Source organism: Cyrtonyx montezumae, unplaced genomic scaffold (genome assembly GCF_038088225.1).
Source record: "Cyrtonyx montezumae isolate F1298 unplaced genomic scaffold, pur_monq_1.0 scaffold_2, whole genome shotgun sequence".
Classification (NCBI taxonomy): domain Eukaryota; kingdom Metazoa; phylum Chordata; class Aves; order Galliformes; family Odontophoridae; genus Cyrtonyx; species Cyrtonyx montezumae.
The window spans coordinates 37,600,075-37,612,112 of record NW_027071936.1 but is presented as its reverse complement, the minus strand read 5'-3'; positions in this window follow the sequence as shown (position 1 = coordinate 37,612,112).

The window sequence follows — 12,038 nt, the reverse complement described above, 5'->3', positions numbered from 1 at the left end:
TCTGACACCTGCACCTGAATGAGATCAGCTCAAATATTTACAGAATCAAACTTATCCACCACTTCTTGTCTGTTGATTCCTAGCCACCAGCTTATCTTCAGACCTTTAAAAATTACTATTAAGCCAGATATGCTTCAAAAATACCTCCCTGTCCTATCATAATGGTTTATTTCCAATTTACAAGTAGTACACAGAATAAGGAACTGTGCTTCTAATCCCCCATAGAATATATCTGACTTCACAACTCAAGCCTTCATAAAGGCCAGGCAGCAAAGCACTGGGCTATTCTAAAAACGCTATAAGGAAAAAAAAAGACAGTCTATAGAACTTCTATTTTTCATTTTCCTACAGTTCAAGGGGCTCAAAAATATTTTCTAAAGACCTGCATGGACAGAAGTCCTTCAGGGAATGATGTTCTCCATAATTAACTCCCTGTGCATGGAAGGATATTTTTAAATGCCTTCCAAACCATTTATCATTAATATACTCTTCAAGACACACACAGAGAGCTTTGTTCAGTACACTGCAGTTACCACAGAGCTTCAACTGTCTCACTTTCATTGATCAGCAATCCATCAATCTTCAGATTTCTCATATACCCATCATATTTCAGACTCTAGAGTCCTGCCAGTAACTACAGTTTTAAAAAATAAAAATAGTCAAAATGTTTCCTGTCATCTTCATAAATGAGGACTTTTCCTATAAAATTACATTGACCTGTGTCCAAAGATGGGCAATAATTATCACTGGAGCACTGACAGATTTGAATTTCACTCTTTAGCAACACAGCCTGGCTAGAAAGGAAGGGTGTGTAACAAGATAACACTGGTTTTTGTGACACACAGAACATGCTTCTGGATCTGAAAAATAAGCTGAAAATCATTAGTTTCTCTTTCACTCACATATTTCACGTATATATAATAATATATTTTTAATATATATATATTTTTTTGTATCTCATGAATCTTGTTGCTGTCTTGAAAACTAGACTTGATATAATTAAAGAAACATTTTAAAAATAGGTAAGTGAAAGTATCCTCACTAAACTTTGTAATGGTCACTAAATATCCATACAGATTTGTAATCTTTCTCATATATGTAGATTATAGAAGTGTATGATGAATTACACACAACATTTGAGGTGACTAGTGTGTAACATACGAAGTGCTTAAAGCAAAACTTGGATGCATAGATCTTTGAGATTACACCAGAAGTCTGCAAGAGTTTGTAGAGGACAGATTTACATTTAAATGAGTGAAAGTTTTCCTAAGAAAATCTATTTTTTCAACCTTGGATCTGATGGAGAAAGAAATAATTCTTTTAAATCTCAAAGGTATTATTTAAAACTTAAATATGTAGTTGTTTCTTGGAAGTTAGTTGAGCTTGTATTTCCTTTAGAAAGAAGAAATTAGAATTTAAATGCCAATAGCATTATTATTATTATTATTAGTAGTAGTAGTCTAATACCTCTATGGTAATTCACAAGGAAAGCTGTCATCTTGAGGGCCTGGCCTATGAAGCAAAAAAAAAAAAAAAAAGATACTGCTTAGTAGTAGGAGACACAAATTGAACATTTCAGGTTTTAGGCATTTGGTTTTGCTGCAAAAAAGTCTGAAACCTATAGTATAAATTTTTAATGTAGAAAGACTGCATTTTTCTAGTTATCAGGACACGGCTAGTCTGTCTGTTTCTCCAAAAGGTCTTATTCTAAAAGACACTGTCTCTCTGCAGCTACAGGAGCAGCAGAGATAACAGAATAGGAACCTTTTTACTGTAGCATGACTTATAAGAGAATGGTGCACATTGTTTCTATGACCAGAATGAGTAGGAACAACTTTATCCTGTGTGCTTCTCTTATTTTTCATTATGGTTGACATTTATGAGAGTTATGGTAACTCCTGAACTACCTATTGCAATGAGTGGTAGAAGATTAGACCTTACAATTTTGTGCTATGTAGACCTAGAAAGATGGAAATGCATGAGAAATTGGAATGATGCAGCAATAGCTTGAAGGCTGAGATGGTGTTCCAGGTTGAGTTGTCAAATAAAACACAAACTCTTTGTACATATTTCAAAAATTCTGTACATAGTGAAAGAAATTATATCTTTCTTGTTCTTTTTCTGGTTTACAATTTCTAATGTTGGAATGGGGATAGGATGTAACCTGTGGTTGATATTTCCAGCATGTTTACTGCTACAGCTGGATGTTCCCAGCATGTAATGGCACAGCTTTTCCCAAGAGTCCATTTGTCTAGGATTCCAAATAAGCTGTTGCCAGGCACAGTCAGTTTAGAGTCAGTGCCATTACTTTAACAGCTTGCCCAGAATGAAAGTGGGAGAAAAATTTGGCTTCAGGATGGTGCATCACATGTCAAAAACTACCACATGGTACAGATAAAATAGACGTTTTGTAGTTCTGTTCTTGTTTTAAAAGAGAGCCCTAGCCAGATAGATTCCTTAATGTCATATAAGGGCATGTCAGATTACTTAATTCACCCATTAATAGAGTTTAAGTAATTATTACATCCTTCCTAAATATATATGAAATTTAGTCTGGGTCTAATTAAGTCATTTTGATGTAACTACACAATGTGGCAACATTTGTTCAGGATATAGGAAGGTGGAGATTATTTTGGAGTAGTCAGTGTTTGAGGATCCATTTATCAGAGACTATTAGCAATAAGTATTACTACTGTATCCATAAGTTACTTATCAGAACTTTTCTGTACCCTGTTAAACCTCATTTAGGCATTTCATTTCAGGTATGCAGGACTGAACTGCTAGAAGGCAAGAAAAAGGTTTTGCTATGGCTCTACCCTTTCTACTTGGAAGACAACTCTGAAGGCAGATGTGTTTCCAGGGATTGTTTTAATCTAACCATTTGTGCCAGTTTTCTACTTGTCTGATGTCACTAGAGCAACTAGAAGCAGTTGGATGGATTACCAGGACCTGAAGCCGCTGAGTAACAAATCCTTCTTGCTCTGTGAGAGGCAATTTCCTTGGACAATTTCCTTTGCTATTACTCCTTTCTTTCCTTTCAGTATGTTTTAAGAGTGCCAAAGGTATGATCTCAATATAATATAAGCTCTTCAGATAACAGTTTCAGGATTAAGAAGAGTAGTTGAATGGCTAGCAGAGGAGCCAAGTGTCTTGTCTGGTGCTAAATCAACATTTCAGGAATATTTCTTTTCCCCTGACGTTATACTTCAAAATGAGTTAAGCATTTCACATATGGCAGAATCTCCTTAAATCCTCCCTTCTGTTTAGACAGCCTCCATGCAGACCACTACTCCTACACTATCAATCAGACAGGAAATAATTTTTTAAAATCTACTGTCTTTGTTCCCTTCATGGTGGCTCTGTAGCTTCTTTTCACTGCTGAAGTTGTCACTTACACAAGAGAACTTGTTCTTCACAGTAACATAAATCAGCACTAGGTTTGTTGACTTTAGCTGAAGTTATTTCTCAATCTTGTAAGCAGGTGGAACGAAATCCACAATCATGTTACATCACTCTATTAAAGGTACTTCAGGATCTCCACAGAGATCAGGACATACAAATATTCACTACAACGACAAACAGGGGAAAAAATATCCATCTGCTCCACATTTTGCTGTGGAGGATTTGGCAATGCACTAACTCATTGCAAAAGCCATACTAAAAGGACGTTTGGAAATTGTAAGCAAAAAACAAAATATTGTAAGAGCCTGTTGTCTATCACAGTAGCAAGTAAATTCAATGAAAGAACAATATGTGACAGAGTAGGTCAGTGTATCACAATGACTAGGTCACCCCAAAAGTAAAGCCTCGCATTTATTTCCATGGAAAAATATGACAGATACAAAGAGCACAATAAGCAAGTAGAACAAATTCTCAGCTACAAAAGAACATTTTTCAACACAGTCACCATCATTAGCTATGCATTTCTGCAAGCAATGAACAAGAGACTACACTCTGTGCTCATAACATTCTGTGCCAGTAGAGGTGACCCACTGCTGCTGCCGCCACTGTGCTCATGTCCACTGTTTGGCCTCCATAAGCATTCAGATAGTGTCAGTAATCATCAGTGGGTGCCATATTTTTTGCATGGAGGAGTTCAGTGACACACAACTTTGCCTCATACACACTTGCATGTCAGACACCATTTTGTCAGACTGTCCCTTTGCTGCCACCTATAGCAAGGCAAGCAAATGTAATGCAATAATATTGGCAGGAAGGTTCAGCCTTTACTGCCATACCACCAATGCTAGCCTTTGACAGTGCTGGACAATATAATAAAATAGGGGGCATTACTTTTGGAGCAACCCTTGTAGTATTAGCCAAGATATAGTGGAGTAAAAAAAGACAGAACTACCACAAAACAGGTGAAAATTTTTACATCAAGATGTATTTGCTCTACATAGATATAAATGACCAAACTATGTTTTTGTCACTGAGCAGGCATGTGTATTCATATGGACAGCTGAATGACTACATTTTGATGTAGCATTAAAGGAAAATACTTTCAGCCGTGTTTAAGCTATTGAAAACTGATTAGAAATCACTATATACTTGATGTGTGCTGAAGAAATAACTTTCCATTTTAGAAAACTTTCACACGTCTCCCCATCTCCAGAGCTTTTCTTCACAACTTACACACTAGGATCATTCTTTGGTGAGACACATGATGTTAAGTCATGATACATATATTTTCTTTAATTCTTATTGGCAACTCTTATAGGGGGAGACTGCCAAGTTTTTCAGTTGAGCACCCTTGTCACTGCTGGATGAGGAGGGATAGAAATGTGAGGGGAAAGGACATCTATGTGCCTCTTTAATTTCTACAGCTACTAACAGAAAACCTTGAATATACCACCTCTATGGAAATTGTACCTCTATTTTTGCTTCAGAAGGGTGGATGCACTGAACAAAAGTTCAAATGGTTATCAAATAATGCATTAGATTGCCTGTATTACTGACATAGTGATAGGTTTTAAAGGAGATCTTTAAGTGACTTGATTCTCAAGTCTCCCAGGATCCTGCCAAAAACAACAAAAGTTTGGAAGTCCTAGCCCATGTCTTCATGTCAGGATCTAAAAGGCAGCTTCATTTTACAGTCTTATAAATGAGGCTTTCAGGCTTGTAGAACAGCTGCCTGTTGGCCTGCCTGCAAGCTGCAGTCTGGAGAAAGCAGCTACCAAATTGGGAAGCTCATAAGTCAGCTGGCCCAGGGAGCTGTGCACCCGAAAATGTCTCTGCTCCGGATTAAGACATATGGCAGTTATAATCTGTGCATCTCTCTTCATTTTATTTAGTGGCAAACAGCTCCGAACCCAACAAAAGTTGAATTGATTTCATTTGATAGCTGCTGGAGTCCCAGCCAGTACATGCTGTCCATCTGCTGTTCTTTATATCAATCATGCTTTTTTCTTTTTCATCCTGGTTTGTCTACCCCCACACTGAATCTTTCTCAAAAAAAAAAAAAAAAAAAATTACCACTTGGTCTTTAGAATCTGCAGCCTAGTATATCACACCACTTGTGTGTTGGTGTTTAGTTTTCTTTCTGTTTTCTTAACACTTCAGCAAAAGCAAAATACTGTATCATTTTACTGAGTACTTTTCCTCCCACAGTAGTGTTCTTGTAATTTATAGATTGGCAAAAAAGCAACTGCCAAGACATTTTCTGGAGCTGATGTTCAGCTGAGGCAATGTGGCTTAGCCCTGCATACTTCAGTGAAGAAACAGCAATTTACATCAAGTGAGGATCTGGCCTTGCTGTAGCTGTTCCATGCTTGAAATAATGCAGAAAGAATCAGAATGCTCACAGCCAAATCGTCTGCATTAAAAGCTGGGAAAGCGCAAACCACTTAATTGATGTATTGGAGACTGCTACTGTGTTAAATATAAGTCTGAAAGGATACCCTGATCTGGAGCTTTCCATGCTATGTTCTGCAAGCGGGGCTGCTGCAAAACTGAAAAAAAGATTAGTCAGTTACATCTGTTTTAGTTTTAGCGTGAGCCCAGTCTAGCTGATATCAGCAACTGATTCTAAAATCTCTGTTAGTTCATAATAGATGTGTTACATAACTATTCTAGGCCTTTTGTGCTACATAATTGAATGGATATTATCCTAAGGTTTAATACCTGCATTTCCCTCACTTTAACCAATGCTTGGAACTCACAAGCTTTGTTGACAAGGGAGTTGTACCCTTTTCATGTCAACTGAAATAACAAAGACCAAGACTTGGACTCATATTACCTTCCTTTACTTCCTTGACTTCTCAAATTAGCTAGCAATCTGAAAGCCTAATATGCTCTACTGGTGAGATGCTCAGTGAATGCAGAAGTGGTGATTGTCCTTCGAGTATTACAATTAATAGGCCTACCAGTCCACTGATTCATTAATTCAAAATGAACACACTCTTTCATTCTTTTTTTTTTTTTTTTGATTGCACATGGTTCATTTCAGACATATTCCCCTCTGTCTTCAGAAATGTAAGCAAAATAACACCAGAGAGATTCAGAATCTATGAAAATGCATCCTCTGAGCATCTGTTAAGTAGATTTTTGTTATGTCATATAAATGAGGATCAGACCTAGGTCAGGTCAAGCACTGTGAAGGACATGCTAAACATATCAATTTGGAGCAATCGCTAATCTCTGTTGACTACAATTTTAAGACACAATATAATAATGTATTCATTGACCCAACATGCAGAATTATTGATAAAATTAATATCTATAATGGCTAATGGAGGTTGTCTCTGGATTTTTCTGCTATTTAAATTTATTTTTCTCATTTGAAAATCTATAGAGATTTTCCTATTTGCAGTTTTTTATAGAACAGAACAATGTTAGCAACATTCAAAAAATACAGCAGGAGTATTCCAAGCACATCCATTAAGAGACACAAGCCTGGAAACCTTTCAAAAAAACAGAAGTTTCTGTTTATCTATATTAGCCTTTGCTTTCTTATCTCAGCAGGGATGAAGGGGATCAGAATAGATTAGCATGGTTAGATAGACTGACCAATCAACCAACCAACCAAACTATCTCTGGTCCCCTTCTGTTAAACAGTTGGCAGTCTGCTGTTTTCAGAACTCTACCTCATCTACAGCAGTGAGCTGATATACACAGTATGTTACAAAGACAATGCTCATAACATCAGAGGAGAAACTTGAAATTTTGGCTTCACTAGCACTGTAATTCTCTCAGCGTATCCAGACAATGACTTTATTTAACTGTTACTTCCACTACGGAGTCAAATGACATTGATAAGTATGAACAAATTAAATTTGTTAGTTTATTTTAGGAATAACTGATCATTTTGTGGCACAGATGACTGTTCTCCAGGATCCTGGGCAAGACAAACAAATAACTTTTTTTCCTTCAAATGTTAATGGGAATTTCCAATAAGGGGCAAAAGTAAAGGGCTATGACAACGTGCAGTGCCAGTAAAAGAACAGGTAACACAGTTGAGTATCACAAAGATCAGTCTTCAATCTGATTTCATTTAGTGCTTGGCCTAGTGGTCTAAGAAATAAGACCATGGTAACTGAATCTAAAAGGCATCCTAAGGGTAAGGTACAATAACAGATAGAAGAAATTACATAACCTTCCAAAACTGGTTAATGAAAGAACATTAAGGGACAAAAATCTTCTATTGTAACTTCAGATTTCAATTCAGTAAAGCACATAGCATGAGAGAGTTATGGTTGCAATAGGCACTCCTGAGGCTTTGCACTGTGCACAACCTGGATGGCTGGCGTGCAAGACCACTTCAGTGAACAAACAAAAGGGAAAACATGAACTGAAATGAAATTGTTCTTTTAAATCTATGCTGGAGAATATATAGGTCTATTATTTATAGACTAAATACTTAAGGCCATTACTGGTATGAGTAGTTAAACATTATCAGAACTTCATAAAATGGTGTGAATATTACTGTACAGGAATCTAATTCAGTATTGTGGCCTTTTAAATTCTTTACAACATTTAGTATTACGACCATTACCTACAGTTGTCTGCTTGAAAAATTAAGACATTCCAACTTAACTGTCACACAAGTAGTGCCATTAATTAAATTATATATATTTAATAAGATATGTATTCTACCCACAAATAAAAGTTTGAAAACCATGAAAAAAATAAGTTTGGATTTAAAATACAGAAAGTTCCTTATTCTCCTTCATGTTGGAGAAGAATTATATTTTAATCAGGACTCCAGATTTCCCCACATTAATATTGTTTTCATCTGTTTTTTGAAATAACCATTCTAGAGAATAGTAGATGATTCACAATGCAGAAATTTTTGAAATAAATCATGGGACACTGTATAATAAAACAGGAAAATTTCCAGAGAAAAGTACATTTACTGACATCTTTCAGACCCTTAGTGACAGAAATTTTCCATTAGAATATGTGGTTCCAATTGGATTCAAGTTTTATATGATAGTACTGCCTTAGATGCAACTGTTTGTTAAAAACAGCCTCGTTATAGAAAGGATGTTTCTTGTAATTAGTTATTTTATTTTATTTTTCAAAAGAAATATTATAAATACTATTTGGGCTATTATACTTAATAATACATCTCAATTCCATTTTACTTGAATTATAAAACCACAAGGGCCAGTTTTTCATTTCAGAATTGAAGCAAGTTCCTTCTGAATCACTCAATTCAGCATTTTGCAAGGCATTATCTTCAATTACTGTAATTGTTTTTTGACAGGATATTTTTTCTAAGGAGACATACCACTTTAAATACTTCATCAGACACTCCAGAGTCCAGCCAAATGAACAGCGTCTTTACAAAAAGAAAATATCTATTACAAAGGAAAGAATGTATAGATCTGCTGGTAATTTCCGCAGCTAGAAAAGGAAGCTGTCTGAAGGTGCTGTGACTAATAAGTCACCAAATCAGCACTTCTTTTATGGCAGCTTTGGAGAGAGACCCAAATAAATCAGATTTGTCATAAGTCTAATCATTTGAAATGTCAGCTGGGATTTTGAACTCAGTGTACCACAGCAATGTGTTTGTAAGCCTTGACTGCACTTCACAAGCAGCTTGTTGTTTTCAGAGATCAAGAAGCCATTTTCTATGGAAGAAATTGTTGGGTTTTTTATGTTTCTTTTTTTTCCCCATCATCTCTCTTCTGTTTACATCAGACAAAAATGCTCAGTCTGTTCAATCTGAATGTACTTTCCTCTTAACAAACATGCTGCAGACTACGTAAAAGTTGTTCTGTCAGAAGCCATTTTAAACAATGTTGACTTTTTTCCCATTCTGTTTTCAAAAAGCATGGTTAGCAGCACAGGGCAGTCAAACGGTACTAACAGCTCATTTACCTTCAGTGTTTTAAAAATGCCCCTTTGCCTTAGAAAAGCTCTTTATTCTTCAAAAGCCATCTGCTTCTGAAATGTAAACAATTATTCATTTAAAGAAAAGCAATAAGAGAGAAAGAATTTCACACTAGCTTCTTTGTGACATTTTGTTTTTCAGTCATGAAAAAACAAATCCTTAATCTGACTGAGAGTAAAGCTCGAAAGAAGAACTGTAAGCAGAAATTAGAAATAGAGAAACATGGTGGATTGGATTGGTCCAGAACACTGCAGCTGTGTGTTACCTGATCTACCTGTACTATTATTCCTCTGTAATCGATCACGCACAAGACAACTAATCTGTATCATTATCTAATCCTTTTCCAATCTGTATTCAATCCTTAGATTTGTGTGCTGGGGAGGGGAGGGTCACTACATTTCAGGTAAAATTCAGGAACTAATGTTGATTAAGGTGAAAGCTACATTGATTGTACATAATTTTCTGTCCTGTATATGAAGATGGGATAAAAGGAAGAGCAAATAAAGTTTTGACTTAATTTTGTGGTGTGAAGAATCTTCCCATTGTTAGCTTATCTTTTTGCCATATTTAGGTTTACTTCATATCTCTTCCTGAGCAGGAAGAAACCACAGTTCAGTGGAGAATCTAAATGTGAAGCACTATCATAGGCTGCACTTTATGTCTGTTCTGACAATTAGGAGAGTTTAGGACACTACATTGACCTAAATTAACTTTTTGATAGCATAGAAAAACTGTGAAATTAAACTGGCACTCAAGTGTCAATTTTTTATCACTATGAATTTTTTTTTTCCTTTGGAAAACTGTTTATAAAGCCTTAGAAACAATGTAGCCTATATAAGAGAGAAGCCAATAAACGTACAGTAATTAATTCAGCTTCACAAAACTCCCAAATCATTCCCAAAGAAGCAGAGGTGTGCATCACTGAAATTAAAAGTTGTCAGTGTCTTCCTCTCAGACTGGAAATACTATTTCCAAGAAAAATTATACTGCTTCACAGGAATAACTGTTGCAGCCTATTAGCTATCCACTCAAGTAATCATTTTGTAATTACTTTTTCAGATATAGTTCCATAATATCATGAACTTCAGAATTTTTTTTTAAAGACAGCTTTATCCTTTGTAGAAAAATAAACCAATGAAAGAATTCTCACCTCCTCTTCTCAGTCTCATAACAAAGGTAATATTGAAGGAGTTTATTCTTTGATACTCTTAGAAGAAAGGTGTTCTTCATTTACCACTGTGATTTGAAGTCCTTTTTCAACTCAGGACATTCAATGACTATGATTTTATAATCAGCTTCCATCATAAACCAAGTTCTTCATATCACTTGTTTGAAACTAGCATAACACTAATGATATTGAAGAAGGTACATCTGACTTCTGTCTGGGTAAGGACCAGAGTTAAGTCAGTGGAATCTTAGGAACATGTTTTACACACTTGCTATTAGGCTGTAGGAATAAAAGCTTCTTTTTTTATAATTACCATCTTACACTGATTTTATTTTTTTAATAGTGAGTCAGCAGGACAGGAGAAACATCTTTTTCATAGATGCCTTGGTGTTAACTACCTAATATTTTGATTTTCTTAGACCATTTCTGTCGAGAGGATAAATCACCTGGCTTCATGAGCAATATTTCAAAGGCTGTTTTTCAGCCTGAAATATCAGGTTACTCTTTATTTCCACTAAAATGCACTCTCCTCAATCTATACAAATTTTATTTTCCCTTCTCTTTAATTTCAAGAACGATTTCTTAAAAAACAAATAGAGCAGAAGTATTTTACACTTCCAACCTTAACTATCTCTGAAAATGTCCTAAAATTCTGAGTAGAAATTGACTTCTGTAGAAGTACTCCACTGTTTTCTAAAAACAAGGAAAATGTTGAGGTTTCCTCAGAAACATCATAACCTTTCCTGTATCCACAAAGGCAGCATTACATAGCAACAATACAAAATGTTCTCTGCTCCATATTCAAGCACAGACAGTTATTATTTTAAGATATTTAACCACATTATATGAAACTTACTCAGTACTCTTTAACAATAAGTACATTCTTTTATAAGGTTTTTTAAAGCTTTATAGGTGAATTTAGTAAACAATCACTGTGAAGTATCATTTCCATCATGAAATTTTATTCCCAGAATCTGCTCTCCCCCTTCCCTAAACCCAGTGAACAGCCAGTTCATGTCTACTTGAACTTGTGTGAACTGATGAGATTATGTAGAGCCAGAATAGCCTTTATTTAGCTTTCAGCCTCTATACCAAATGTCCTAAAGTATTCACATACTTTCAGCTCTTTCTTTCTGAGCAAAAACAGTGCTCTTATCTGGATTCAGTACATACACAGTTCATTTATTTGGAAGCCTGCCTCTTTCATCATCGCTATCAATTTTTTTGTTTTATTTTGTTCTGTTTTTCTACTTCTGTCAGTTCCTTTTCTCACTGACTTGACATTTTTGCCATATTATTATTTTCATGTTTTTCCTTGTCCTGTACATTGAAAACACTTATCTCAAACATCTCTTCCCATTTCAGTACTTCTCACAGTAGCAAGGCCATACTTCTATGTATACCACCTGCTAGAATTGAAACAGAAATATTTGCTTCTAATTTGTAAGATATTTCTTCTATCTCAGTTATTTGATGGGAACTATTGTGTTACATGACTGTTCAAGTGTGCTTAACATCTCATTGATAAATTCA